General features: G+C 41.0%; 1 protein-coding gene across 1 annotated transcript in view; it reads right to left on the reverse strand.

The window, feature by feature from the left end:
• LOC126162937 (guanylate cyclase 32E) overlaps positions 1-6006 on the reverse strand; it is a 935168-nt gene extending 929162 nt beyond the window's left edge. The window contains exon 1 of the mRNA XM_049919769.1: positions 5896-6006. The gene's annotated coding sequence lies outside the window, so the exon portion shown is untranslated. The remainder of the gene's footprint in view (positions 1-5895) is intronic.
• Positions 6007-6989: the final 983 nt, after the last annotated feature.

Genomic DNA, 6989 nt, shown 5'->3' on the forward strand with positions numbered 1-6989 from the left:
TAGGCAGTCAGCTTCAAATGCCGGTTCTTAAAATTTTTTCAATAGTGTTTCCCGAAAATAACGTTGCCTTACCTCCAGGGATTCCCATTTGAGTTCCCGGAGCATCCTCGTAACATTTAAGTGTTGTTCGAACCTACCGTAACAAATCTAGCAGCCCGCCTCTGAACTGTTTCGATCTTTTCCTTCAATCCTACCTGGTACAGATTCCAAACACTCGAGTAGGACTCAAGAACAGGTCGCACCAGCGTCCTATATGCAGTCTACCTTACAGGTGAACCACTCTTACCTAAAATTCTCACAATAAACCGAAATCCATCACTCCCCTTCTAGATCACAGTTCTCATACGCTCGTTCCACTTCATACCGCTTTGCAACGTTACGCCTAGGTAATTAAACGACTTACTGTGTCACGTAGGACAGCAGTAATACTGTATACTGAAATTACAGGTTTGATCTTCCTACTCATCCGCGTCACTTACATTTTTCCACATTTAGAGCTAGCTTCCATTCATCACACCAACTGGAAATGTTGTCTAAGTCGTCTTGTACCTTCCTGCAGTCACTCAAATTCAACAGCAAACAAGCGAAGATTGCTGGCCACCCTGTCCGCCAGATCATTTATGTATATAGAGAACAATAGCGGTCCTTTCACAGTCACCTGGCGCACTCCCGAAGATACCCATGTCTCTGATGAACACGCCGTCGAGGACCACATTCTGGGTTCTATTACTTAAGAAGTCTTCCTGCCACTCTCATATCTGTGAACTTATTCCATGCGGGCGTACGTTCATTAACAACCTGCAGTTGGGCACCGTGTCAAATTCTTTCTTTACCTAACGATGTTTTACTATAGCTATGTCAAAAGCTTCTGTTGCAAAATTCTGCAACGTCATTAGAGCTAAAATAATGTTCAGGCTACGTGAATAGAAGTAAACATCTGAACATGGGATTCCAGGAATCCTGAAATGTCCTCACGGATGAATAAACGCCGATAAAAACAAATAGTTGCGGGTAATTCATTACACGCCTGATTGATTTTCCTTTCATGATTAGCAACCTAAAAGATTTTACCTTGAATGAAAACGTGAAAAGCAACCCCTGTATAACACAGCGTGCTATCAGTCACGCAAACGATTACGGGTGTGAGCATAATTAATTCACTGGCGTCATTTGGTTGTCTATAACTGAGCTCTGTAAGTGCCTCATAAAGCTAGTGCTCTATAGGTAAACTTTTATAGTTTGCTAGGCCGCATTATGTTGTTTTTCAGTATCTTGTGCACGATTGACGTTTCGACCCCTCTGCTAGGATCTTCTAGAGAATCTTCTGCTGTTACGGTTAGCTAACGACCAACAGCAGATCACCCTGAAGAAGAGCCCAGAAGAGGCGTCGAAACGTCGATCGTGTATGAGATACTGAAAAGGAATATTATGCGGCCTATCAACCTAAAAGATTTTACCTTGAATGACAAAGACTACCAAAAGCAGGCAGTCTAAAATACATTAATATAAGTTTATTTATTTGTTCGCAGTGAAACTCTTCGTAGTCTTGGAATCTGCGAGGGAAATAGCCTGGTATGCTGCAATTTCACCACAATTTCGTAGTGTTTACATCACAAGGAGGGTAAAACTAGGATGCAGAAGTCTCAGAGCTCACATTTGTCATACTATCGGGAAAATTGTACGAAACAATGCAGTAAGGCCATTGAAATATGTTATATTACCGTAATCATCTATTCACAAGCAATCGATTTTTTTAATAAAAAATGTACACCTTTTTGAAACAAATAAACAAAGCAATAAAATATTCTCGGCGCATAACTAGGAACATTAAACCTCGCAGTACTGAGGGGTGGTGGTGAGGGGTACTTTATTCCTCCCTTTTTAAAACACTGTAATCTAGTCAGTTACCTTAAATTTTAAAAATACTGAAAAATTTGGTTGTTGTTTTTAATGAATTCTTCTACCAGATTCAAAATCCGTAGTATGTGTCACTTTTCAAATGAATTTCGTATTCAATATATCCAATTTCAGGGCCTTACTTACACGCCAGTATCTCTTTAGACAGTATGTTGAGAGTAAAAGTCAACAACAATGAACGAAATTGTTTTTTTTTATATTTTTTTGTGGAGTCATAAAATTGGTCGTCTACGTTGTTGAATGTGTTTTGATACTGCTAAGACTGTGCTAAAATGTGTTTTCCGGTCCTGGGCTCCACTTACACATCAGTGTGACTTCAAAAGTATATAATTCAATAACAGTTAACTAATTTCGTACTTTTTAAATAAATCATGGTGGGCGTAAATCACCTCCCCCCGTTGGTAATATAAGTTATGGAAAATGACTTGATATTGTTAGGTTAATGAACTGCAGACGCTCACGTACCAAAATCCTATGGCTATACCTGGAATTGTCGATAAAAACTAATGAAATGTGCATACGGGATTTTAAACCGGGAGTCCCTTATGCGGAGTTCGGCAGCCTGGTGCAAATCTGTATATTAGACTCCACTTCGGCGACATTCGTTTCGATGGTGAAATGATGGTGACAAGACACAGTCCCAAGACACACACTCCTGGCCCGGCCGCGAACCGAACAAGAGAGCCTGTGATGTAGGGACGTCGACGATAATCACAATATCACATTAAGCTGGATAAACTGAATAATTTTCTTTGTAAAGTCTGTTTGCAAATACGACCAGCTAGGAATTATGCAGTTTACACGTTACCCCTGCATAGTTCGACGGATTTTGAAAAAAAAAAGCGAATACTTTCGTTTCTAATACATGTGAAATATTTTACCACTGAAATACATTTTCGGCCCTAATACAAGGCCGATCATTCCACAAAAATGTTTTCCGATTTTGTGCCTATACCTTTGCCTAGCGTTTTCCTGTCACGTAAAGGTCAGTAGTTTCTAGTTCACTTAAACCGTATAGGAAAACAAAATAATTTAGTTTTTCTTCTTCGACTGTTTTCTATCTTGCTTTGTGTTGATACGAAATGCAACCATGTTGTTTGACGTTACAAGAAGGTATGCACTGTAGATCGTAATTTTCTAAGCGCTGGCAGCTCTGCATAATACAACGTGTTTTAAGTGTAATTTTGTAAATAAGTTTCCACATTACTATGGAGTAAAGCATAAACAATCGAGAAAGGTTTTAAATGTGACGTGTGCCACGAATTGTAAACGCAGTAAATAATATAATAATATATGAACATTGGATGGTCGATGTTTTTCGGTTGTCCGTGCGGTCTCGAGGCCGCATTAGCCAGGAAAATCGTGAGATTAGATTATATTTTGGTCAGTAAACAGCGTGAAGAATATGTTTTGTGGACTAGTAACTTCGGGCGTGTCCCATGGGAGTGTTATAGAACCATTGTTGTACATGATTAATATAACCAAGTACGGAAGTTCCGTAGGGCTTTCGGCGGTTGAAGGTGTCGTATACAGAGAAGTTGCAACGCTAGAACATCGTAGTGAAATGCAGGAAGACATACAGAAATAAGTGCTTGGTGCAAGTATTGGCAAATGACCCTCAGTATAAATAAATATATGAAATTGTGGATAAACAGGCAGAAATACCCATCACTGTGTGATCAGATTACACGATTGCAGATTAGTCACATCGATAAAATTTCTATGAGTGTTCGTAGTTATTTAAAGCTGAACGACTACATAAACAGGTTAAGCAAATTTCAGACTGAAATTCACTGGAAGAAACGTCAGCAAATATTCACCAACAAATGAAGTAGTTTACAGATCATTCGTCCTATCACTGCTTGCATATTGCTTGTCACTCTGGAATCCGCACTACATAGACTTGATTGAGGAAATAGTGAACTTCCAAAGAAGAGCAGCGCATTTCGTTACAGGTTCATCTAGTACGCGCGAAAGCGTCACGAAGATGCTCACCGAACTCCAGTGGCATACGCTGAAAAATAAGCTAACTTTTGCGTGATGGTGTGTTCACTGCTAAAGTTCCGAGACCGTAGCTTCCTAGAGGAGTTGGCCAATACATCGTTTCCTCTGACATACGAGGTGTAGCCAATAGCAACGGGAATTTTTTAATTTCGTGGGCCTTATAGATCCGATTTTCAAATTTATTTTATCTTGTTGGCAAATATATTCCTGATGTACGTTTGCATTTGCAGTGTTATGAACATATAGTTTATGGTTGACTGTCGAAAAGGCTATACGTGTTTTCGAGTGCTCAGCGAAATTTTACTTTCTAATAAAATGAATAAAAAAAGTGCATTAAATTCTATTTGAAAAATAGAGTTAAGTGCAGCACCTCATTCTAAATGTTGACTATGACTTTTCACAAATCTACTACCTGTAAGACAAGAATTTACGAGTAGTATTGAAGATTCAAAGAAGTCGCTGACGACAATGTGGAAGAAGTGAGGAAAATGATTCTCTAAAATCACCAAATCGGCATCATACAGGTTCCTGACGATGTCGGCATATCCTTTGGCTTTTTCGAATGTTTTTGGTATGAGAAGTGTATCAGCAAAGCTTGTTCTGAAATGGCTGACGTTCGACCTAAAACGACATCACGTGTAAATCGCTCTGGAATTGCAGAAAGAAGTCTAAAACGCTCCAGAACTTATAAAAAGGTAAAAACAGGTGACGAAACACGGGTATACCTGTATGACGTCCAAAGAAAGGTCCAATTATCCCAGTGGAAATTACCTCAAGAGCCAAGATCGGAAAAATTCGACAAGTTAGATCACATGTGTTCTTCTCACTATTTTCTTCGATTACGATGGGATGGCGTATCATGAGCTCCTGCCTTATGGTCGTAATGTCAATAAGGAAAACCCCCCGGAAGTTATGCACCGTTTGCCTGAAGCAATCCGATGAAAACGGTCTGAATTGTGGCAATACCATTCGTGGAAATTCCATCACGATAACGTTAACACCTTACTGTTTTTCCGTGAAATTTGGCAAACAGCAAAACCGTTATACTGTCTCAGCCACCGTAGTCGCGGGACATGGTCCACAGGTCTTCTCCCTATTTCTGAGATTGAAGAGAGCTATGAGACGACGTCGTTTTGCTACAACTTACGAGACAAAAAACAGAATCGCTGAAGGATCTGAACAACATAACTATGAGTTATAGAAGTACTTCCAAGATTGAAAAAAGCTCTGGCACAAGTGCATTACTTCTCAGAGGGATTACTATGAGGTCTCAGGTTCGAATCCTGCCTCGGGCATGGATGTGTGTGATGTCCTTAGTTAGGTTTAAGTAGTTCTAAGTTCTAGGGGACTGATGACCTCAGAAGGTAAGTCCCACAGTGCTCAGAGCCATTTTTGTTTACTATGAAGGCCACAAATTTGATGTTAATGAATAAATAAAGGGTCTTTAAGAAAAACATTTCTTTTTGATGACACTTCGTATGTCCCGCGAAAAGACCATGAAGATAAAATCAGAGAAATTCGAGGGCACACGAGGGCTTAACTGCATTCTTTCATCCCACAAATCGTTCGAGACTGGTGCTGTGGTACACTAAGTACCCTCCGTCACACACCGCAGAATGCCTTGCGGAGCACAGATGCACACGTCTACTTTTATGGAAAAAAGCTAGCTAACAACTCCGGTTAACGACCTCTGTGCTTTAATTCATTGGTCTGTTTATATTAAGCCAGAAGACCACGTTGCAGTTTTCCTGGTGTGTTATGTTAATGTCCGTTCGGAAACCAGAAAGATTTGTAGGGTACGGATTCTGTGAGAAGTACAGTAGAGTGGCCAGTAAGTGGCAATGATAATGCCTTCGTTATGCCAACACTTTTTGTGCCGTGCTATTTTAACTGCGCGGTGCAAACACGGCGGAGATAGGGGTATCTAATCAGCTGTGCGGTGCGGCGCGGCGCGGTCTAGTTTCTGGGACTCACCTATTGTCGGCGCGCGCTCGTAGCGTCGTGCGGCGGCTGGCGTCTCGCTGGCGGCATGGCGCGATCCACGGGCAGGCAGGCGTCGCGACGCTGTGGCGTGACCGTCCCGCGCGGCGGCCGGCGCGCTACTGGCCACTGAGCCGCGACGACGACGCCGAGCTGCCGCCGACGCCGACGCCGCCAGACGCCCGCCACAGCGCCGGCTGCTGCCAACGTTCCCGCCTCAAAAACAGCCCCCTGCAGTCGCCAATGCCTCGTCGTGGCTAGCAGTACTGCCAACATCAAACGTTCTTCTCCCTGCACTTGTATCAGAAACTCATCCTTACGAACATTATTAAAGGAACCGATTATCTTCTTTCGTAAATGAAACGTTTAAATACTCCATTTTTATTTCTTTGCACGCAAAGCATGCTTCATCATTAATTTGGTAAAAAGCTTCTTAAAGCCAAGCTCGCTTAAATATTTCCTTATTTTCAACATCCGGTTTCGGCAGAATTAGCTATCGTCATCAGGCCTTAAATTTTTTTTTTTTTTTTTTGTTACGAAACTTGCTCATTATGATTTGGAACGTCGTGCCAAGTTGTCACATTAGTCGCTAAAATATACCGCATTATACAAAGGCTTGTAAAAAAAAAAAAATACCACCAAACAGTACCTTGAGCACATCGTTATGTCCGTATATGTACCGCTCTCAGAAGAATGTTACGCCATAAAAATCATAACATACAATAAAAAGCACAGTAGCACATCAGTTTACATTAGTTTGACATGGTTCACTGAACACTGAATGGGACATGTCAAGCTAAAGAGGCGTAAACCGATATGCTACTGTACATTTTATTGTATTTTTTATGACGTAACATTAATCCGCTTTATGACGTAACAGTCATCTGTAAGCTGCACCTATACGGGCATGGCCAGTGTGTACAATGTTCTTTTTGGTTGCAAATTATTAATTTTTGACAGACATTATTTGTAATGTGCTACATTTTATGCACTAATATGACAGCATGGTACGAGGTTCCATCTCACAATGAACGCGTTTTGTTCAAATGGTTTAAATGGCTCCGAGCACTATGGGACTTAACATCTGA

This window comes from Schistocerca cancellata, chromosome 1 (genome assembly GCF_023864275.1).
Source record: "Schistocerca cancellata isolate TAMUIC-IGC-003103 chromosome 1, iqSchCanc2.1, whole genome shotgun sequence".
NCBI lineage: Eukaryota > Metazoa > Arthropoda > Insecta > Orthoptera > Acrididae > Schistocerca > Schistocerca cancellata.